The sequence below is a fragment of the Heterodontus francisci genome, chromosome 14 (assembly GCF_036365525.1).
Source record: "Heterodontus francisci isolate sHetFra1 chromosome 14, sHetFra1.hap1, whole genome shotgun sequence".
NCBI classification, from domain to species: Eukaryota; Metazoa; Chordata; class Chondrichthyes; order Heterodontiformes; family Heterodontidae; genus Heterodontus; species Heterodontus francisci.
The window spans coordinates 52051659-52076268 of NC_090384.1; the positions used below are offsets into that span (position 1 = coordinate 52051659).

The window sequence follows — 24610 nt, forward strand, 5'->3', positions numbered from 1 at the left end:
TCAAGTGCTCTGAATTCTTCTCAAAGATGAACACTATACAAATCCAAGTTATAATACCTGTTTAATTATTGAGGTGTGTGCTGGAAAGGATAGTAAACAACAGCTATGGAGCATTCAGTTGATTTAAATGGCAGCTGACATAGACAGTTTGTTCAGTCTATTTAAATAACAGCTATGCGGGTTTCGAACGTAACCTGCTTGATTGCTTTAAGGTCCCTCCCACCTGTAGAGCTGGTCTCCAATGGGAGTTTAGCCTCCACCTGCAGTACAGGGTGTTAACACTGTTCTGTGTAGTTACTCAGCTGAAAAAAATAGAGCACTGAACAAAGACAGCCAGCAAGCAAGCAAGTGACATAGTGATACTGGTTACTCCAGCAATAAAAGGGTCTGAAATTAGAAAGACAGAGTGACGCAGATAAAGCTGGTTGTATTGGTACTGCAAGACTTATTATCTACAACAACAAAGATCAACTGACAGGGAGGTGGGAGGACATAAATCTCTTCACCTCAAGGCAAAAGTGCAAGCAGGTTTAATGGCTGAAAACTTTGAGTGACCCTGGGAAGGAGCTTACAGTGGCTGGTTTATTGGTAAGCAACTTGACAGTTTTCTGCTTTATCTCAAATATTATTAGAACTTTTAGATCACTGTGGATACACATTAAGGTATGAACTTTCTGTAACCTTGTTAAGGAAACTCAAATAAGTTGAAATCTGGTTCTGTGGTGATAGAACTTCTTTGGAATACCTTCTCATCCCATGTCATTAATTGTAGGATTAATTATTTTTGCATGTATTTATTGATTCAGTTGTTTTGGTTGTGAACTGTTTTAATTGCAGGTATTGTTTCTGTGATATATAACTGTGTTGACCTTCATTGAATTGTCTGAAGGGGGCACCTGTAAGTGCACATTACGAAGTGAGTCTCCCTTTGGTTTTGTGTGAGTCGGAACAAATAAAATGGTGCGTGACATTTTGTATTAGTACAGAGTGTGCCAGATAGTGGAGGATGTTTATAGTAAAGGAAACCGTTGCTCAGGCCACCAATTACATGTGGCGCTGTCCGCAGTATGAACGGTTGGATATAAGGCAGGAGCATTGCTTGCTATGGGGAGGGTTTCTGGGAATGGAGGTGGCGGCGGGGGTGGGGGGGAGGATGGGGGTGATGGGGGGAAGGTGGGTAAAAAAGTACCATTGAAAGAGGCTTTGTTGAGGTTCTTCTGTAAGTGTGTCTGTCCATGGTGATTAGGAAGATTTTAATCTACTTGTGTTGCAAATTAGATATATTACCCTATCTATTTGAATTTAAAATCATTTGTGTTTGTGAGTTACGTCATGCATCCAGGGAATGTCAGAATTTGAAATTAGGTGCAGTCTGAAATTAGGTGAAACTGTCTTTTAAACTCTGTTCTATTCTGTTTGCTGTATTATTATTAAATTGGAAACTATCCTAACTGTGTTAATAAGGTATATTGTAAGAAATTTGAGTAACAGACCCAGATTTGGATTTCCATAATGTGATGGCCTTTGCATTGAATTATTAACCCTTTGGGCCTCTGTGGTAGTGCAAAGGCTCATAAATCCCATTTATTTTACAGGGTTGCTAATGACATCAAAAATACGTTCAGAGGAAACCCTATAAACTAATGGCCTGGTGCCGATGCCTGAGAAAATATTCAAAGCCTTGTTGGGTGCCAACAGCAGCAAAGTTAAATGGCTGGCACCAGCAGTATTTACGCAAGTTTGCCATTCTCGAGCTGGCCTCATTTGCTCATGCAGGATAGCAATGCACTACCAATAGTAACATAAGTGGACCTTCTCCTGACTTTGAGGATGTTACCACAGTACCAATAGCATGATTTTGCAGCAAGTGAACTAAGCTGTATTACAGTCACCTCCTTTGGAAATGATGCAGTAATATAAATGGAGTATCAATGTGCCACTGAATTCTAGTTACTCTTACCTTTTAAATAATTCCTTTCCCCTCTTATTCATTGATCAGTTTACAATTTTGCTAAGATTCATGAACTACCTCTCGTTAATGTGGAGCTTTTTCATGGAATGGCAGTCTCAAGGCCAATTAAGGATAGGCAACAAATACTGGCCTTGCCAGTGATGCTCACATCCCAAGAAAGAATTTTAAAAAAAGTTAGGTGTGAGATTATAGTACTCAATACAAGTAGGATATATATAGAAATGTTAATGCCATCATAGCCACAGTTTATTCAAACACAGTTATTTTTCTGCCCCCTTCGCCATGCCCTGAAGCTGCTGCTGACCAGCCTCAAGATCACTGGAATTTTCTGCCTTGGGCTAGTTACATGGCTGGAGGCCACCCTCAGCACAGGCCTTGGATAAGGCCTATCTGAAATTCATCATCCTTCCCCTGGGATTTTTGTAGACCTTTCAATTAGCAGGGGATTCAGGGACAATCACAGAAAGAAAAGGAAGACTTGCATTTATATAGCGCTTTTCACAACCATTGGACGACTCAAAGTGCTTTACAGCCAATGAAATACTTTTCTGAAGTGTGGTCACTGTTGTAATGTAGGAAATGCGGCAGCCAGTATGCGCACAGCAACCTCCCACAAAATAGCAATGTGATAATGAACAGTCTGTTTTTTGTGATGTTGATTGAGGGATAAATATTGGCCAGGACACTTCTTCAAAAGCATGCCAATGGATACTTCACGTACATGTGAGCATGCAGATAGGCCTACAGTTTAACATCTCATCCAAAAGACAGCACCTCCAACAATGCAGTACTCCCTCAGTACTGCACTGGAGTGTCAGCCTTGATTTTTGTGCTCAAGCCCTAGAGTGGGACTTGAACTCAAAATGGTAATGACTTACAGGTGAGAATACTACCAACTGAGCTGCTTTTAACAATGAACAAAGTGGCATCTTTTCTGGGCACCATGTACCAGGATACCCAGCAAACATTCCAGATGGAAAATGAAACAAGAGGCTGGGAACAACCTGGTGAGTAACTGCTGTGAGGGAATATCTGTAAATAGCTACATTAGTACACTACTGTTAGGGTCTGTGTGTAAATAGCTACAAATTAGCAAAAAATTTAAAATGAAACATTTATGTAACTACCTTATAATTAATCAAGACACACAAGCAGAAGGGAAAAGCTGGTGTGTCTACTGTTCTGTATTATTTTAAAGCAGTAAGGTTTATTATTGAGATTATTACTACTATTGATAATATTTTAGTATTGGTAGGAGATATTAATAGTGGTAAGGTAGATTAGTTTTGGTAAATGTGACATCACAGGGAGGCAGGTAGGTGATTGACTGGTTGAGACTTCAGAACTACAAACAGTGCGAGAAGGGAGGGAGCACGGCGAGGCGTAGGGAGCTAGTCGGTGAGTATCTGGTGAGTACTTTCTTGCTTGCTTATTTTCGTTTTTCTGATGATTTTTAGTTTTTCTCTAATGTTTAAGTCTATCTACTAAGTAGAAGATAAAATACCAGTGGTGGATAGGTGGTTACCCACTTGTTCATTCTATTTATAGCCATTTTATTGTTTTTATTTAACTTCCAATTTTAGTGCAGTAAATAAATAATTCGAGGCATGGCAGGGCTGCTGACACCCGTCGGATGCACATCCTGTGCCATGTGGGGACTCCAGGACCCTACCCATGTCCTGGCCAACTACATGTTCAGAAAGTGCCACCAAATGCAAAAACTCGAGCACCGATTCTTGGAACTCGAGGAGCAGCTGTTGTCACTGAGGTGCATTTGCAAGGATGAAAGATACATGGATAGCACGTTTCAGGAGGTGGTCACCCCGCAGCTTGAGAGAGTTTAGGGAGAGAGGGACTGGGTGGCTGCCCGACAGACAAGAAGGACAAGGCAGGTAGTGCAGGAGTCCCTGGAGGGCATCTCACTTTCTAACTGATATTCAGTTCTGAGTACTGATGGGAGAGAGGGTTCCTCTGGAGAGTGCAGCGAGAGTTATGACTAGAGCACCATGGGTGGCTCAGTGTGCAGAAAGGGAGGAGAAAAGACAGGAGAGCAATAGTGGTAGGGGATTTTGTAGTTAGGGGAGCAGACAGGTGTTTCTGTAGTCGCAGATGTGATTCCAGGATGGTATGTTGCCTCCTTGGTGCAAGGGTCATGGATCTGTAGCCGAGCGGCTACAAAGCATTCTGGAGGATGAGGGTGCACAGTCAGAGGTCCTGGTCCACATTTGTACCAATGATTTAGGTAGAAAAAGGGATGAGGTCCTCCAGACTTGAGTTTAGGGAGTTAGAAAAGCGATTAGCAAGCAGGACCTCGAAGGTAGTAATCTCTGCATTACTCCCAAGGCCATGTGCTAGTGAGTATAGAAATAGGAGAATACACCAGATGAATGCGTGGCTGGAGCGATGGTGCAGGAGGGCGGGCTTCAGATTTCGGGGGTTTTGGGACCAGTTCTGGGGAAGGTGGGACCTGTACAAGCCGGACGGTCTACACCTGAACAGGACCGGGACGAATATCCTTGCAGAAAGGTTTGCTAGTGCTCTTGGCGAGTGAAAATTAGCGAGTGACTCTGAAAGACAGAAGAAACAAAAGTTAAAAAGTGTGTAGCACAGGAATTTTGGCAGTGTTAAAAGGTATTTATTTAAATGCAAGGCGTATAGCAAATAAAGCCGATGGTGAGGGCACAGATAGACACATGGCAATACGATATCATTGCTATAATGGAAACTTGGCTATAAGAGGGGCAAAAATGGCAGCTCAACATCCCTGGATAGAGAGTTTTCAGGCAGGATAGAGGTGGATAAAAAAGGAGGGGGTGTAGCATTTTTGGTTAAAGAATCAATTACAGCTGTGAGGAGGGATGATATGCTAAATGAATCATCAAATGAGGCCCTATGGGTTGAGCTCAGAAATAAAAAAGGAACAACCGCACTACCAGGAGTGAATTATAGACCCCCAAATAGTGGGAGGGAGATAGAAGAACAAATATGTAGGCACATTTCTGAGTGCAAAAACAATAGGGCAATAATAGTTGGGGATTTCAACTACCCAATATGAACTGGGATACAAACAGTATGAAGGGCACAGAGGGCACAAAATTCTTGAATTGCATTCAAGAAAATGTGTTTAGTCAGCACATAACAAGCCCAACAAGAGGGGGCGCAATTCTAGATTTAGTCTTAGGAAATGAAGCTGGGCAAGTGGATGAAGTAGCAGTCGGTGACCATGTTGGAGATAGTGACCATAATACAGTTAGATTTAGCATTATTATTGAAAAGGACAAAGATAAAGCAGGAGTAAAAAGTTCTAAATTGGGGGAAGGCAAATTTTACGAAGCTGAGAGGTGATCTGGATACAGCTACTTGAAGGGACATCAGTGGCAAACCAGTGGGAGGCATTTAAAAACGAGATTCTACGGGCACAGTGTAGACATCTCCGCACAAAGAAAAAGGGTGGTACTGCCAAATCTAGAGCCGCTTGGTTATCTGGAAGCATACAGGGTAAGATAACGCAGAAAAAGAAAGCTTGCGACAGTTACAAAAAATTTAATACTTTAGAAAGCCTAGAGGAGTATAGAAAGTGCAGGGTGAAGTAAAAAAGGAAATTAGGAAAGCAAAGCGAGGACATGAAAAAGTATTGGCAGATAAAATTCATAAAAATCAAAAGATGTTTTATCAGTACATTAAGAGCAAGAGGATAACTAAGGAAAGGGTAGGGCCTATCAGAGACGTACAAGGGAACTTATGCATGGATGCAGAAGATGTCGGCAGGGTTCTTAATGAGTACTGTGTCTCTGTCTTCACAAAGGAGAAGTATGGCGCAGACATTGTAGTTAAAGAGGAGTGTGAAATATTAGATACGATAAGCATAATGAGAGAGGAAGTACTAGAGGGTCTGACATCCTTGAAAGTGGATAAATCACCAGGGCTGGATGGATCGTATCCCAGGTTGTTAAAGGAAGCCAGGGAGGAAATAGCAGATGCTCTGAGGATCATCTGCAAATGCTCACCTAGATATAGGCAAGGTACCTTAGAATTGAAGGTCTGCAAATGTTGTACCATTGTTTAAAAATGGTGCGAGGGATAGGCAAAATTATTATAGGCCGGTCAGTCTGACCTCAGTGGTGGGTAAATTACTAGAATCAATTCTGAGAGAAAGGATAAACTGTCACTTAGAAAGGCACGGTTTAATCAGGGATAGTCAGCATGGATTTGTTAAGGAAATGTCGTGTCTTACTAACTTAATTGAATTTTTTGAGGAAGTAGAGAGGAGGAATAATGAGGGTAGTGCAGTGGATGTTGTCGATATGGATTTTAGTAAGGCATTTGACAAAGTCCTGCATGGCAGACTGATCAGAAAAATAAAAGCTCATGGGATACAGGGGAATGTGGTAAGTTGGATCCAAAATTGGCTCAGTGACAGGAAACAAAGAGTAATGGTCGATGGATGTTTTTATGAATGGAAGGTGGTTTCCTGTGGCATTCCACAGGGCTCGGGGTTGGGTCACTTGCTGTTTGTGATATATATTAATGATTTGGACTTAAACGTGGGAGGCATGATTGGGAAATTTGCAGATGACACAAAAATTAGTTGTGTCGTTGATAGTGAAAAAGATAGCTGTAGACTCCAGAATGATATCAATGGTTTGGTTGAGTGGGCGGAAAAGTGGCAAATGGAATTCAATCTGGAGGAGTGAGAGGTAATGCATTTGGGGAGGGCAAACAAAGCAAGGGAATACACAATAAATGGGAGGATATTGAGAGGGGTAGAGGAAGTGAGAGACCTTGGAGTGCATGTCCACAGGTCCCTGAAGGTGGCAGGTAGATAAAGTGGTGAAGAAGGCATATGTAATGCTTTCCTTTATTGGCCGAGGTATAGAATACAAAAGCAGGGATGTAATGCTGGAACTGTATAAAACACTGGTTAGGCCACAGCTGGAGTATTGCGTTCAGTTCTGGTCACCACATTACAGGAAGGACATAATTGCTTTGGAGAGAGTGCAGAGGAGATTTACAAGAATGTTGCCAGGTGTCATGCAGACCTCCATCTGCCAAGAATGAGGCATACTAATTTTGTCATATGAACATTGATTTGAAACTGTTGCTGGAGTGAAGAAATGGAGACAAAGGACTATTCCCTGCTCCAATTAACCCAAAGGGATTTTGATCACCAGACATTGAAGGTGTAAGGAAGCGCATTCCAGGCCTTGCTAAGATCATACAATCCACAAAGCTAGGACAGGTTAAACCAGCTAGTCACATGACTAACTGGCTGGTCAAGGTTTTTTAAACTAGCCACAGGACAGTTTGAATCCAGAAGACAGTGTGCAACTGAAGCTGGAACAAGGAAGCCTCTCTCTCTTTCTCTCTCTCTTTATCTCTCTCTCTCACTTTCTCTCAAGCCACCGGACCCATGGAAGACACGTAAACCTCAAGAGGGAAAAGACTCCTACATCGGAACAGGTTGAAGCGTGAACTGGGCCCCAACAAATTGCAAGACTTTCCAGCAACCGAAGACTCCACATTGAACTTGAAGGACTGTAACTACCAGATATTGCCTCAAACTTTTCCCCTTTATTCTTTTCTACTTTTTCTGTCTCTATCTGCATGTGTGTTTATCGCATATGCATGCTAGCGTGGTCGCGTCGCATATTCGTAGTCATTAACCGGATTAGAGTTTAAGATCAATAGACTTCTACCTTTCTTGTTTAAATCTAAAGAAGCCTGTTTGATTTCTTTGCCTTACAGTTAGGGCAGTGAACAAGGATTCAGTAAGGTGGAACTAAAAACACGGTGTTTCTAAAATTAAACCCTGTTACGGTTAAGCCAGGAAAAGGCTGAGAGGGAACCCCTGGACCCCTTTTCACCTGGTCGTAACACAGGGATTGAAAATTGCAGCTATGAGGAAAGATTGGATAGGCTAGGGTTGTTTTCCTTAGAACAGAGGAGGCTGAGGGGTGACTTAATTGAGGTGTATAAAATTTTGAGGTGCCTAGGTAGAGTAGACAGTAAGGACCTGTTTCCCCTAGCAGCGAGGTCAATTACCAGGGGGCACAGATTTAAGGTGATTGGTAGAAGGATCAGAGGGGACATGCGGAAAAATCTTTTCCACCCAGTGAGTGGTGGGTGTCTGGAATTCACTGCCCGGATCAGTGGTGGAGGCAGAAACCCTCAACTCATTATAGCAGTACCTGAAGTGCTGTAACCCACAAGGCTATGGACCAGGTGCTGGAAGGTGGAATTAGATTGGGCGGCTAGTGTTTTCAGCTGGCACAGACACGATAGGCTGAATGGCCTCTTTCTATGCTGTAACTTTTCTATGGTTCTATCCCTGCTGTGTTACTTAAATGTTCCTTTGGGCTTGAGCCTACTGCAGGCACAGACCAAGCTCCACTTGCCCAGAAAAGCCTTGAAAATCTGAGAGTGCTGCTAAAGGTGTTGAGATTTGGTGATCCAAGTGCCTCCTTTCTTTCCTGACTTTTCCACCTCGGGAACTGAGCAAACCTGAAGGTCAAAGCCAGGAAAATTGGCCTTATTCTATTAGCAAAATAATGCATTGCATTTTCTAACTGGTATAAATTTGACAATATTTCAGAGAAAAATTTGAGTGTTAGAAAAGGAAAGGATCCTTTGGCTCAGGAGGGAGCATCATTTTGAGATGGCAAAAGAGGCCACATTATTAGCAAAGTCCAAAATGAACAACATTAGGATTGGGCAATGATGGGATCATGGATGAAATTCTGAGGTTTTCCTTGACAATCGTGTAGATAGCCGAAGACTTCAGCATTAATTGGGGAAAAATCTAAATTTTATTGAAACAGAAGCACATTTTCTTCTAGTTAACATTTTGAAAAAAAGAACTCATGTCTATTAAACAGATGGCAATTATAATCCTATTAGGAAAGCCTGTAGTGCACGTGTGACTTATCTTTGCAGTGTTTGTACACTGCCAGGGGATATGAAGCAGAAAGATCTTGGCCACAAAATTTGGTGCCTGAATGCCTGCCTTTTCAGCACTATGAGTGCTGTTTTAGCTCCAAAGTGGTGCCATGGCACATGTGCCCACTTCTGATGCAAGCTGCACTGGATGCCATTTTGGTCAGGGGGTTAGCAGGGACCATCTGCCAAAAGTATGCTGAGTAGGCAGATCATGACATCATGCTGATTTGATGCCTGTGCTGCCATTTTGGAGCTCAGAATCCAGCTAACACCCTCTCTTAAACATGCTCAGCTGAACATGCATTCAGCAGCAGGAAGGAACTCCCACCAGTGGTATTTAAAGTGATCATCAACTACTCAAAGGTTGGCTGCTGATTGATTTCTACTGACTATTGCTGCAATTGTAGAAGTATTTGATGGTTTCTGCAGTTTAAAGTTGCCAAAGTTTGCAAGGAGTGGTGTGGCATGTGGTAAATGACTTTGTCCTGACTTCAAGAATCCACTTGCTCCTAGATATGGGTGTATTAATATGCATTCCTCTTGGACAACAGCGTGACAGGGAGAATAAGCAGAGGTGACACAGAGCTGAACATGCTGCTGGAAGGGAGAGGAGGAGCAGGGGTGAAGGGCTCTCAGCGCAAGACCATATCTGCCCAGGGTGTTCAGGGAGTAATTCTCTTACCCCCAACCTCAGCGAAGAGCAGGGTGCTAGACAGTTATGCTTCATCAAGGATGCCCTCATTGAAATCTACAACCTTCTGCAGCCACAAATGCAACCTCAGACTAGGGCGAGGATGGCATTGCCAGTGGCTGTAAAGGTGTCTGTGGCTATGAACTTTCATGTGTCAGGCTCCTTCAAGACAGGAACAGGCAATATTTACATTATCTCCCAGTTTTCTGTCCACTGTTACAAAAGGGAGATCACCGAGGCTCTATATTCCAAGAGAGCTGAATATATTTAATTCCCTTTTGCCAGAGAGAAGCAGGCAGATTGAGCACATGGCTTCATGAGAATTGCATGCTTTTCCATGGTGCCGGATTCCATTGACTGTATGCACATCACTCTGCAGGTGCCACATGTCAACTCTGAGATGTACTCCAACCAAAAGGGATTTCACTCCCTCAGCATCCAGTTGGTGTGTGACCATAAGCAGGTCAATGCCATTAGTCACAATGCCTTCATTCTGCAGCATGCAATCACTGTGTCATCTGCATTTGAACTACCACAACAAACCAGATGATGGCTATTGGGTAACAAGGGCTATCCTTTGACAACATGGTTCATGACTCCAGTTTACAACCTATGCACACATTGGCAGCATGCAAACAATGAAAGCCATGCTGCCACGATAAATATGATACAGCAGGCCATTGGTGTGATGAAACAGTACATTTGCTGCCTGACCTGCTCTGAAGGAGGCCCAAAGTACTCAGCAGAGCACATGTCAAGATTTGTGATGATTTCTACATGCTGCATGCACAACCTTGCATTATAAGGGCACAGCCCTTGCCACCAGCCAAACAGTGGCCAGCTGAGGAGGAGGAGGAGGAAGAAGGAGGCAACCAACACAGCCCTTTTCCGGCTTTGTTGTCCATTATCAACTCATCTGGCTTTGGCACCAGTAAATGGGACCTCAATTCTTTTTTCACAAACTGTCCACAACTTCCCCTCCCTCTGTTACTAACCATCACGCTTGGCCACAATGCAAAAATAAAAGCCATCACAGAAGTTCCAAATCAAATTATAACTCAAACATTGCCACATTGCATAAAAATCTTAAATAATCACTCTACTGCATTCCCTTAATGACTTCCCTACTGCTCCTACACAGTGCTACCCCAGTGGCTGGCAGAAGGCTATTGACTTTCACTGGGGATGACTGCAGATGATTTTGCAGTATGCCCTTCAGCAGCTCTGGCTATAGAAGACCTGGCTTTGGACTGCAACATCTTGGCATGGGTGACAGCAGTCAGGGCTGGCTGGCTGACAGGCATCATCAGGGACACTGATGGAGTTGCAATGGTGAGAGGATGAATATTGTCATCCTGAAAGAAGACAGCAGTGCCTCAGCAATCCCAGTAATCTATTAGAGGACAGATTACCTTGGAGCCTGCTCTCTCCCCTATTTTACATTATTTCACTCTTCCTTCTGTTCAGACTCTCTTCCACAAATGGTTCCAGCACCAGCTCCAGCCAGAATGCACTTTCCCTTTAAGAGCAGCAGGCTGACTTTAAGTACTACAAGCTAGCTTTTAAGTGGTGCTAGCTTTTCCCAAACTTAGGACTCCTGCTGAGACGTGCAGCTACTCAGCAGCATACAACAGTCATGCAAATTCGCAAGCAGCACAAAGTTGATGTGCTGCCTGTATTGGATGCAAGGGGCACGAGTTAACATAGCATCGCGATCCCCCGTTCTATTTTGCATCACTGTCAGTTTACAATGACTCCCTTACAGAGGAAAGTTTGCATTAACAACTAGATGAACAATTCTTCTGTTCAACACCTCGATGTCTTATTGCTGGCTCGCAGTGATTTGAATGTTTCCTCATATGGTGATCCTGGAACAAATCCTCACTGCCATTTTTTTTAATGCAGATGTACGAACATGCTGGGGGAGTGACTACAGAGTTTCAGGCAGAACCTGTGCTCTGCCTCTTTCTGGCCTACAATATTCCCCGTGTCTTTGTTATCCAAGAAAAATATGTTGTTTGAGGGTTTTCCCTCAGTTACATCAGGAACATCCATAAGCCTCTGCTATCCAGTATCATGGGAGTGGGGGTGGAGCAGGGGTCGGGGTGGTTAAAAAAGTTAGTCCAGTTTCACAGAATGATCGATTTTTGCATTAGCAAAACTGGTAAAAGAAAAAAGCAGATGGCATCCCTGTAAATTCATAGCTGCTATTTGAGCCATGTAGGCCTGCAAATGTTGTGGTGAGGTGCCACAGCAAAACCCCTCCCTGCTCTTGCATGGAGTGCTCCAGTAGGGCTGGGAATTATGCAAGTGCCTACCCTGGATATCCATACTCGGTCTAACGCTGAACCCTGGAATTTCAGATGGCCTTGAGGGCATGGGAGGGGGGAGGGGGGCAGTGTGCAGAACTTCACTCTGTTCTAGATGCCCTCTCTGCTCTTCCTCTACCTCATGCAGGCCTTGCCAAGAATTTCTAATCCAGAATAGCAAAGTATTAAAACTATTCAACAAACGTTACGATGAAAGTTTTAAATCAAAATGAGTGGGTCTCATTGCCCACGCTCATTGTCAACTTCTGCTGAGAGGTCTGGTGGAAGTGCCAATGGACTGGAAGCCTGTGATCTCTGTGTGTTGCTCTTTCCATTTATTTTACCTGGTGCTGCTTCCATTGGAAGCCAGTGAAGAAGAACAGAAAAAACTTGCATTTATGTAGCCCCTTTCATGACCTCAGAAGACTTTTGAAGCATAGTCACTGTTGTAATGTAGGAAATGCAGTGGCCAATTTACACACAGCAAGGTCCCACAAATGGCAATGTGATAACAATCAGATGAACTGTTTTCAGCAATGTTGGGAGGGATAAATATTGGCCCAGGACACCAGGGAGAATTCTACTTTGAAATAGTGCAATGGGATCTTTTACATCCACCTGACAGAGCAGACAGGGCTTAATGCTCAACATGACACCTCTAGGAGTGCAACTCCTTCAGGACTCTGGGGTCTTGGCCTGCATTATGTACCCAAGCCTCTGGAGTGGAATTATAAATTTACAACCTACTGACTCAGAGGCAAAAGTGCTATCCACTGAACCATAGATGATACCTAATACCGTATGATTCAAATATGGGAATCCAGCTCCACATTTTTATTTTCAAACATCCATGTGACAGATCATTTAACATTACAAGTTCAGCTGATGGCAGGAGAATTGGGTGTTTGCATACAGCTGCAGTACACAACAGAGCACCTATTGTGATGGCTTAACCACTGTGGTTGTTAACAGCTGTCAATATTTGTACAAGACTGATGAACTCAGTTGAAGTGCTGTCGGACAGGAATACTGTTCAAATTAGATTTAGATCATTTGTGTTGCTTTGGTAACCAAACCCTATGCAATCAATAGTGGACGGCAAGGAGTGGTTCCAAGGCTGTTCAGATAATTGAGATCAAATGATGTCATAAACAATAAGGAAAGCATCTTATGCAGTTCAAACCTGTCATCCAACACTCCCTGATAACGTTACAGTTTTCTAATTCTTTCCAATTGTACTCAGTGAGCATCCTGCATCTTGTATTTATCACATTCAGGTGCTTTTACACTAGCGAACTACAGCTGATGGCAGATGGTTCCATTTCTGTTAGCTACACCAATGAATGCAAACAACCTAACCTGCAGGCCACTGATGCCATCATATACACATGTTTAGGAATCTTCCATTAGATTAAGGCCCTCTTGCAGTAACATAAATATAGAGTCCATCTCCTGTATCTGCATTCCTTCTCAGGTCCCAGTATTTTGCATCAAAGCTCATCAGCCCAACAATAACCTGCACCAATGATGGAATCATGGACCCTTGACATAAACTACAGTAAAATATAAAACATTTAATTTTATTTTAAATAATTATGTCAGGAAGTCATTTCTGGGATACCAAGTCTGTTAATGATATTAGATTTTTTTTAACTCCAGGTGTTTTCGATTTTGAAATTTGGGTTACTTTAGACAAGCTCTAGTTCCAGCCAGTGTATTTTCACTTCCCAAATACCTAGGTAAATTCATAAGAAACAATCATCATCAGTTTATTTTAAGTTATTGGTTTTATTCCATGTCTTCATATAACCTGCCTTGTCTTCAGAAGACAACAGAGGACAATTGCTAGGACAATTGGAGCTTTCAAGACTATGAGATCTTTGTTGGATAAGGGTATCAAGCGATTTGGAGCAAAGGGAGGAAAATGGAGTTAAAGTGCAGATCAGCAGTGATCTAATTGAAATGCGGATCAGACCCAAGGGTCTGAATGGCCTACTCCTGTTCCTAATTTTAACTGAAAAAAATATTAAGCACTAAAAGCAGTAAATACTAGTAGTAGTAGTACTAGTATAACATATATTTTTACAGTAATTATTAAGCTTAGCTAATTCCTTGTGTAGTAGAGAATAAATTGCTCACAGTTTTTCTGTGTTAAACTACAAAATAAATAATGGCCTGGAATTACAATGGTTTGGTAGGGCATAAAGCTGCTATATAAACATAAGTTGTTATAAACCCAGCATTTATGGTGGTTGGGGTGGGGGGGGTGGGTGGTGCAGGGGGGAGCGGTGGAGGGTCAAGTGCTTTTCTGTTTCAGGCTATTGTATGGAATTTGGGGCAAGATCTGCTGGCTTTCCACTTCATTATGTTCTACCATGAGCAAGATGTAATTAGCATGAGTTCCAAACTACATTCTGTTTATTCTCCTTGTGAAGCCATTTAAGGGAACAAAGCATAGAACTCTCTCTGGTGCTGCTATCCTGAGGGAGGGCAGAATCCGTGAAGCCCTCTGCTCTACCACTAGATGTGGGATCAGAATACTGGCTATCATTGATCTGTGGGAAATCAGGTTTTACAGATTATAAATGATACTTAGTTCCTGGGAGATCATATTATGCAAGTCAAACAATATGGAGGAGATGCTTTGCCTTCATAAGAGTTTGATGTTCTTCTACCATCCTTTTTATGGCACGACCCCGGAGATAATTATCACAAATTAGGTTCAGCCAAGGGCTGACATTTATTTACCCTCAGCTCAGGAACTTTCTTCTCTACTTCCAATATTGTCTTTTTTTGGCTTCCTTGTGCGTTGTGTAGCACCTCCATTATTTATATTCACACTCCCCACGCTCCCATGACTCTATATGGGTGTTTGAGTGTGAGTGAGGGGATGAATGTGAGGATAAATTTATGCTGGCTGCCCATACTGTTGAAGTTCTTGTAAGGGGGCTACTTTATATTTCTGCTTCCAGCCTCAAAAATTCCTGGAATGAGGCAGTATTTAAATTTGGATCTGCACCTTTGTGCAGCCTGGATTTTCTAATGGGGCTGATTAATTGCAGGGCTCTGCTGGAGAAACAGCCTAGTAGAAATTCCATTCAGTTTCAGGATAGGTTGACACTCCCTCCTACCTCCCCCTGGACCATAACCCCATTACGGAACATCAAGTCTGGACTGTCATTGACCTCATCACCTCTGGAGATCTTCCCTTCAGGGGGTCTCCAACCTCACAGTTCCCCAACCCCATACAGCCCACTTCTACCTGCTTCCCAAAATCCACAAACAAGACTATAATAAAAGCAAAATACTGTGGATGCTGGAAATCTGAAATAAAACCAGAAAATGCTGGAAATATTCAGCAGGTCTGGCAGCATCTGTGGAAAGAGAAGCAGAGTTAATGTTTCAGGTCTGTGGCCTTTTATCAGAACTGGCAAAGGTTAGAAATGTAATAGATTTTAAGCAAGTGAAGTGGGCGTGGGGTTAGAAAATAAGAGGTGTATGATAGGGCAGAAGAGATTAAATGACAAAGATGTTGTGGGACTAAGGCAAAGGAAGTGCTAATGGTGTGGTGAAAGACAAAAGCATTAGTCCAGAGAGAGTGTTCATGACAGAATAATGAACAGCTCTGTCCAAATGCACAAACATGAAACAAGTTTAAGGCAGGCACACAGTAAAACAACAATAAGATATAATAAAATGGAGAAAAAAAGGCCAGTCATGCTCCTTTGAACTCAATGTTGAGTCTGAAAGGCTGTAGAGTGCCTAATTGGAAAATGAGGTGCTGTTCCACGAGTTTGCATTGATGTTCACTGGAACACTGCAGCAGGCCAAGGGCAGAAATGTGGACGAGAGCAGGGGGGAATTGAAATGGCAAGCACCTAGAAGCTCAGGGTCACAAAGAAGATTGCCCTGGTTGGCACATTGTTTCAGGCTGTTCTTGCCCCACTGAACTGATTTCTTCCTGTATCAACTCTATTTTTACTCCCCTTGTTCAGTCTCTTCCCACCTACATCCGCCACTCTTCTGATGTCCTCCGTTACTTCAACAGTTTCCAGTTTCCTGACCCTCAGTCTCCTATTCACCAATGGACGTCCAATCCTTATACACCTCCATCCCCCTCCAGGACAATCTCAGGTCTCTCCACTTACTCCCTGAATAGAAACCCAGCCAGTTCCAATGCTCCACCATCCTCCTCCACCTGGCTGAACTTGTTCTCACATCGAACAACTGCTCCTTCAACTCCACTCACTTCCTCCAAATAAAAGGTGTTGCTATGGGTATCCACTTGGGTCCTAGCTATGCCTGCCTTTTTGTGAGATATGTGGAACATTCCTTATTCCAATCCTACACAGGGCCCTTCCTTCAACTCTTCTTCCAGTACATTGATTGATTGTATTGGTGCTTTTTCCTGTTTTCATCCTGAACTGGAAAATTTCACTGACTTTGTTTCCCATTTCCACTCTTCTCCCACGTCATGTGATCCAGCTTTGACTCTTCCCTTCCCTTCCTTGTCTTTTCTAATTCAAGACAATCAACAAATATTCCCTTTAAGCCCACAGACTCCCACAGCTACCTGGACTACACTTCCTGCAAGGACATGATTCCATTCTCCCAGTTTCTCTATCTTCATTGCATCTGTTCAGATGATGCAACCTTCCATACTAGTGCTTCTGATTTGTCTGGCCTTTTTCTCAACCGAGGATTGGCCTCCACCACCGTGGTTGACAGGGCCCTCAACCATGTTCGAACTATTTCATACAGTTCTGCTCTCAACCCTTCCCCTCCCTCCCAAAACCATGATAAGTTCCCCCTTATCCTCACCTTCCACCAGCCTCCATATTGAACGATCATAATCCGCCAATTCTGTACCTCCAGCATGATGCCAGCACCAAGCACATCTTCTCCTCCCCTCCCCTTTCAGTATTCTAATGGGACTGCTCCTCTGCAACACCCTGGTCCTCAGTCACCCGGACCATCACCCCCCTTTTCTATGGCACCTCTCCATGCAAGCACAGCAGATGCAACACCTGCCCTTTTACCTCCTCCCTCCTCGACACCCAGGACCCCAAACACTCCTTCCAAGTGAAACAGCGATTTAATTGTACTTCTTTCAATTTAGTATACTGTATTGACTGCTCACAATGTGGTCTCCTCTACACTGGGCAGACTAAATGCAAACTGGATGACTGCTTTGCGGAATACCTCCACTCAGTCCTCAAGTGCAACCTGGAGCTTCCTGTCTCTTGTCATTTCAATTCTCCACTGTGCTCCCACTTTGACCTTTTCTCTCCTTGGCCTGCTAGTGTTCCAATGAAGCTCAATGCAAGCTCGAGGAACAGCACCCCATCTTTCAACTGGGCACTTTACAGCCTTCCAGACTCAATACTGAGTTCAATAATTTTAGATCATAACCTCTGCCTCCCATTTTTTTCTTTTCTCGTGTTTTTTTTCTGGTTCGCTTCTGCCCCCTGCACCCCCTCCCCCCCCCCCCCCCCCCCCCCACCACCACCACCTTGTTCTTTATTAACCCCTTTACGGTGTGTTCAGGCAGCTGTTATCATGCCATTTACTCCTCATCCAGACATCTTTAGTTTCTTTACTTGTCCCATTTACCACTCCCCTTGGATTTGTACAATGAAACCTTTGTCATTTAATCTCTCCTGCCCTCCACCCTATCACAGACCTTCCCTTTGATCTTCTCCGCTCCCCCTTTTACTTGCTCAAAACCTATTACATTTTTAACTTTTGACATTTCTGATGAAAGGTCACAGACCTGAAACATTAACTCTACAGATGTTGCCTAACCAGCTGAGTATTTCCAGCATTTCCTGTTTCTGTTGTTGGAGAAGTACTCACCTTTTCTCTAGCAGCTACGTGCAAATCATGGAAGGATTGATGTCACCCATCATAATTCCAGGTCTCCTGCCTTCCCATCTGTCACTTAAGAATGTACACCATTGTTTAAAACAACAATAACAAACTGAATTTATAAAGCACCTTTAACATAATAAAGTACAGAGGATGTAAAGCTTGATCAAATAGGTGGATATTAAGAAGTGCTTTAAATGAGGAAGGAGAGATAGAGAGACAGAGAGGTTTAGAGAAATGATCCCAGAGCTTAGGACCCCAGCAGCTGAAGCCAGACATCAATGGTGGAGTCATTAAAATTGGGGATGCTCAACAGGTCAGATTTGGAAGAGCACAGATATGAGGATTGTAGGGCTTGATGAGGTATAGAGAAAGGCAAGGCCATGGAGCGATTTGAAAACAGGAATGGGAATTTTAAAATCGAGGCATTCCTTAACCAGGAGCCAATTAGGTCAGCAAGCATAGGAGTGATGGGTGAATGGAACTTGATGCAAGTTAGGATATGAGCAGCAGAGTTTTGGATGACCTTAAGTTTAAGGAGGTTGGAAGATGAGAGGCCAGCCACCAGTGCATTGGAATGGTCAAGTCTAGAGGCATGGATGAGGGTTTCAGCAGCAAATGAACTGAGGCAAGAGCAGAGTCAAGCGACGTTAGGGAGGTGGAAATAGGTGGTCTTAGTGATGGCGCAGATACGTAGTTGGAACCTCTTCTCGGGGTTGGATATGACACCAAGGTGGAATTTTATGTTGAGGCGGTGGCCCGGCCCACTGACTGAAAAGTTGGGGAAAACCCCACCTTCGCCGAGTCTGGAAGCCACGCAGCAATTTTACATGCCCTTAATTGGCCTTGGTCGGAACTTCTGCCACTCTGAGGCAGGAAGTCCCACCTCCAACAGCCACCAGCCCGCTTCCTGCCCGGTGTGGGGGCATAAATTTCCAGACCACGTTTGTGAACAATCTCATTCAGCCTCAGGACAGTTGCCAAGGAGAGGAATGGAATTGGTGGTTTGTGTTGGGGATCGAAGACAATGGCTTCAGCCTTCTCAATAAAAGGGGCAGTGCATCAGGACCTATTAATCAAGGTGGCTGTATTAGGTTAAAAGAACACTGTTCACTGAGGTTGATTGTGCAGACTTTTGAGCATATCTTGGGACTTGCTGCACGTATTGCAATTTTTTTTCCCCCACTGCTGAACTACATTCTGCATTACCTTGGAAACTGTTCTATTTCAAGAGAATTAATGAGCTCAGATCTAAGGGAAGCACAATAAGAATCCCAATATACATGATCTATTTCCTGAAGAAAAGGAGCAGGAGGAGTCTATAAGGGAACCGAAATTAAACAGATAGTAGAGCTCCACAATCCATCGCAACACTACCCATTCAGCAGGACATATAGACACAGAAGCAATTTCTGAGCTCTGTCTTAAGGAGGCTCTGTTTCAGTAATTGAGCTTTAAATAGGGATGTTGCTTCACTCACTCACTGAATTTTCCAGAGTGTCTCAAGATATTGGACCTTTTGTCAAATGAGACTCCCTTGTCAGCATTATTTGAGTTAATGCACCCTTGGCTGGGCTCCTGATTTCCATAAACTTAAAGTCACCCAAAACTCTGCTGTCTGTTTCTTAACTAGCACCAAGTCCCGTTCATCTATCAGCAGTGTGCTCACTGACCTACATTGGTCCCTGATTGAACAACTCCTCAGTTTGTTTTTAAAGAATTGTCATCCTGATTTTCAAATCACTCCATGGCCTTGCCCTTCCCTGTCCCTATCTCTGTAATCTCCTCCAGCCCCATAACTATCCAACGTTTCAGCGGTCTCTTCTGTATCCCCGATTTTTAATGGCTTCACCGTTGGCAGCTGTGCCTTCAGCTGCCAAAGCCATGAGCTCTGGAATTCCTTCCCTATACCTCTCTGGCTCTCTACCCCCTAGTTCCTCTTTTAAGGCGCTCCTTCAAACCTACCTTTTTGATCAAGCTTTTGTTCCTCGCCCCTGATATCTCCTTCTGTGGCTTCTGGCAAATTTTGTTAACGCTCCTGTGAGGCACCTTCGGGTGATTTTATTATGTTTAACACACTATACAAATTCAAGTTGTTGTAACTGATATTAGATTTTCTAGCAGGGTCAATCCCCTCTGATTTTGGCAGGAATAATTACCACTAGGCCACACTTACACTGGCCCGGAATTTGCATGATTTCTGTGTTATCATAGAATCATAGAATCATAGAGATACAGCACTGAAACAGGCCCTTCGGCCCACCGAGTCTGTGCCGACCAATAACTACCCATTTATACTAATCCTACATTAATCCCATATTCCCTTACACCCCCACCTTCCCTCAATTCTCCTACCACCTACCTATACTAGGGACAATTTACAATGGCCAATTCACCCATCAACCTGCAAGTCTTTGGCTGTGGGAGGAAACCGGAGCACCCGGCAGAAACCCACGCATTCACAGGGAGAACTTGCAGACTCCACACAGGTTATCTTGGGTTTAATGTTGATTTTTAATCTCTTACAGAGTAATGTAACTCAGCTTCATCCTGAGCACTCTGTGGACCTCAAGTCTGACATTGATTTCAGATATTAGTTGTCATTTCCAATTTCCTGGAAGTTTCTCTCAGTCACTTTTCACCGTGCTCCAATCCATTCTGCAGCTTGTTTAGTGCTCTCTTATCTTCCCAATAATAATCTTTTTTTAAAAACTGTGCAGTTTGCTAAACCTATTAGTTGTCTCTTTACTTCAGTAGTTGAAATATCTACACACAATCGTTTTGTTCTCTCCTCCCCTCTTTGTTCTGTGCTATTCTGTAAAGGGCTCTTCTGCATGCCAAGGACCATTTATATAGGAGTTTCACATCCTCGGGATCTCCCAAAGTGCTTACACAACCATATTACTTCCACATTGTAGTTGCTGGCTCACAAATGCCTCTGTTGCACCAATCCCAGCAGGCTGGAATACTGCCATTGTACCTGCCACTCAACTCTGCCACGAACTCTGTTGAAGTACAGGGGTTTGGGGAAGGAGCCTCACAGGAGAGGCATTTCAATGCTGTGGGGCACATCTGCCAAAAATGACAAACACCAGTGGAAGTTGGTCAGCTTAGGAGTGGGAGCACAGGAGGTGAATGGGGAGAGGGGGATGGAAAGGTACTTGCCAGGTCCAGTCCACGAAAGCTGCTGAGTCTGTTGAGCAATATAACTCCACTTCTCATTCATTTAGTTTCCTGAGATCTCATGTTGTTTAGAATGATGAGGTCAGCTAGCACACTCAATTCTCTTCTCTTTCAACTTTCCCCTTTAGTACACATGCCTCCTAATTTTACTTCTGTTGCACAATACTTTGCATTTGTCGGTGATCAGGTGCTAACTTATTTTTTCTTAGCAGTCTAATGCCACGATGTTGCCTCTCCCTTTACCTGATTTTTGAAGTTGACCAAAGATGGCAGCTCTATGGTCTACCTGTCATGGCTGGCTGCTGATTCATGTTGGGGCAATTGGAAATCCAATAACTGATATTTGGATCAAACTTTGATAGATACTGGTTGGCCAGTAGAGCTTTGCTATGCTCTCACCTCCACAAAGTGTAAGCTAGAAGGAATAAAGCTGGACAATGTGTCTACTGGTGGATCCAGGGCTGAGCGAGCCTTTGTCGATCTGCATTAAAACAATTAAGATATCAGGATGACTTTTTCATTGTATTTAGGCTCCTGCTTACTTGGGGTGGGGCCGGGGTAAATGGTTAGGGAATGGTGAAGTTTCCAAACCTGATTTTAACCCTCCGCATGCACTGTTTCCCTTGAGCGGGCAGGGTTAAAATCAGAGCATGTGCCTAACAAAACTATGCTCTTTTATTCAAGTTATTTCTCAATTTTATGACAAAATATCATATAAGGTACCTTCTGCCATTATGTTACATAAACCAGTGAATTAATCATTTAAAACTTGCAACTAATGGATCATAATTTCTCCACACAAATAATTGATTTTAAGAAGTTACTATGAAAATCAGAGTACTAATACTCATTGCTGGTGAGTATAGCAACAGGAAGGTAGTGCAGGTAAATGCGTGGCTAGAGAAGTCATGCAGGAGGGCAAATTTCAGATTCTTGGAGCATTGAGACGGGTCCTGGCGAGGGGTACCTGTAACTGATGGACAGATTGCACCTGAACAAAGTTGGAACCAATATTCCCGTTAATAAGCTAGCTGTTGGGGAGGGTTTAAAATAATTTGGCATGGAGAAGGGAACCAGAAAATAGCAGAAATGAGATCAGAGGATGGAGAGATATAAACAGCAGTAAAATTAGAAATATCCCAATAATTGCAGGAACCAGATTGAGGAAAATAGTAAATGTGATGAAGGAGTTATTACTTGTATGTACGTCAGTTGTCCATAGTCCAATAGGATTGGTGAGCTGCAGGCACAAATTGCTGCATGGGATTATTGCGTGGTTGCACCAACAGAGATGGAGTTCAAACAAGACTAGGCATGGGTTCTTAATATTCCTGGTTACCAAGCATTCCAAGAATGACAGAGAAGGAAAAAAAAAAGGGGCATGCAGTATTGATGAAGGATGATACAGTTCTAAATAAAAAGGATTGACTTCATGGTTCTAGCTCTGAATTTTTTTGGCATGAGTTGAGAAACATTGTTACATCGCTGAGAGTTTTTTTAATAGAGATCCAAACAGTCAGAAAGAGATATCTACTGTGTGCAGTTTTGGTCCCCTTACCTTAGAAAGGATATTATTGCCATAAAGGGAGTACAACGAAGGTTTATTAGACTTGTTCCCAGGATGGCTGGACTGTCCTATGAAGAGGGATTGGGGAAACTAGGCCTGTATTTTCAAGAGTTTCAAAGAATGAGAGGTGATCTCACTGAAACCTACAAAATACTTGTAGATGCAGGTAAGATGTTTCTCCTGGTTGGGGAGTCTAGAACCAGGGGACACCGTTTCAAAATAAGGGGGAAGCCACTTAGAGATGAGGAGAAAATTTCTTTACCAGAGAGTTGTGAATCTTTGGAATTCTCTACCCCAGAGGGCTGTGGAAGCTCAGTCATTGAATATGCTTAAAGCAGAGATTGACACGTTTCTAAATACAAATGGCATAAAGGGATATGAGGATTGTGTGGGAAAAAGGCATTAAAGTGGATGATCAGCCATGATCATATTGCAAGGAGGGGCAGGCTCAATGGGCTGAATGGCCTACTCCTGCACCTTTGTTCCTATATTCCTAGATGAGCAAATTTGTTGGCAAATTTCAAAGGCATGTAACAAAAACAGGGTAGTAATATTAGATATAAAAACAAGAAATGTTGGAAATACTCAGCAGCTCTGGCAGCATCTGCGGAGAGTGAATGAGTTAACGTTTCAGGTCACAGACCTGGAACATTAACTCTGCTTCTCTCTCCACAGATACTGCCAGCCCTGCTGAGTATTTCCAGCATTTCTTGTTTTTATTTCAAATTTCCAGCATCTGCGGTATTTTGCTTTTATTTTTGTAATAATATTAGACTTTAATTACCCTAATATATAGTGGGAAAACATAGTGCTAAGGATAGGGAAGACGAGGAATCCCTGATATGTGGAAAGGAGAACTTTCTCAATCCATGTCTCCAGTTCAACAAGGAAGGAAGCAGTTTGATCTGGTTCTGGAAAATTAAGTAGGGTAAGTGGAGTGTGTTGAAGTAGATCATCTAGCTAGCAGTGACCACAACATAATTAAGTTTCAAGTATATATGGAAAGAGACCAGAAAATATTGACGGTGAAAATGCTCAACTGGGGGAAGAGCTTCATTTCAGTGATTTAAGAAGTGACCGAGCACGCATAGATTGGGAAAGGCAATTGCAGAGTAAAGCATAATGTAGCGATGGAAGCTGCTCCGGTCAGGTAAGGATGGATCAAAGGGCTTCCCTCTTTCCCCGCTCCTTCCTTGACCACAACAAGTTTAATTCTTTTTTAAAGTGGATGCACTGGTCAATTCAGTAGGTAAAAGCAAAATACTGCAGATGCTGGAAATCTGTAATAAAAATAGAAAGTGCTGGAAATGCTCAGCAGGTCAGGCAGCATCTGTGGAGAGAGAAGCAGGGTTAACAGTTCAGGTTCTGATGAAAGGTGGCATGGTGGCGCAGTGGTTAGCACTGCAGCCTCACAGCTCCAACACTCTAGGTTCAGTTCTGGGTACTGCCTGTGTGGAGTTTGCAAGTTCTCCCTGTGACTGTGTGGGTTTCCACCAGGCGCTCCGGTTTCCTCCCACAGCCAAAGACTTGCAGGTTGTTAGGTAAATTGGCCATTGTAAATTGCCCCTAGTGTAGGTAGGTGGTAGGAGAATTGTGGGGATGTGGTAGGGAATATGGGATTAATGTATGATTAGTATAAATAGGTGGTTGTTGGTCAGCACAGACTTGGTGGGCTGAAGGGCCTGTTTCAGTGCTCTATGACTCTAAAAAAGGTCACATACCTGAAACATTAACTCTGCTTCTGTCTCCATAGATGCTGCCTGACCTGCTAACTATTTCCAGCAGTTTCTGTTTCAATTCAGTAGATGTTTGGTTCTTGATCATGGCAAGTAAATAATCAATCAGACAAGTTTTCTTAAGTTTAATAAAGAAAGAGGTTAACTTTATTGTACTTAAACCAAACTAAGTAAAATAATAAACTACGCTCCAACTTTCTCTCTCTCTCTTACACTCACATACAAATAGGTTACAGAGTGGGGAAAGGTAGATTGGTCGGGTTAGAGTGAATGGGAAAAAGGGGTTTTACAGTCTGTGGAGTTTGGTGATTTGGCTGGCTTCTAGCTAAATTTGGTGGTCCTGAGGCT

General features: G+C 43.1%; 1 protein-coding gene across 5 annotated transcripts in view; it reads left to right on the plus strand.

The window, feature by feature from the left end:
• Positions 1–279: 279 nt before the first annotated feature.
• Positions 280–24610, plus strand: part of eps8l2 (EPS8 signaling adaptor L2) — a 229748-nt gene continuing 205417 nt past the window's right edge. For 3 of the 5 annotated variants that reach the window (XM_068046206.1, XM_068046209.1, XM_068046207.1), the window contains exon 1: positions 280–588. The gene's annotated coding sequence lies outside the window, so the exon portion shown is untranslated. The remainder of the gene's footprint in view (positions 589–24610) is intronic. The other 2 variants (XM_068046204.1, XM_068046208.1) reach the window with 1 other exon arrangement.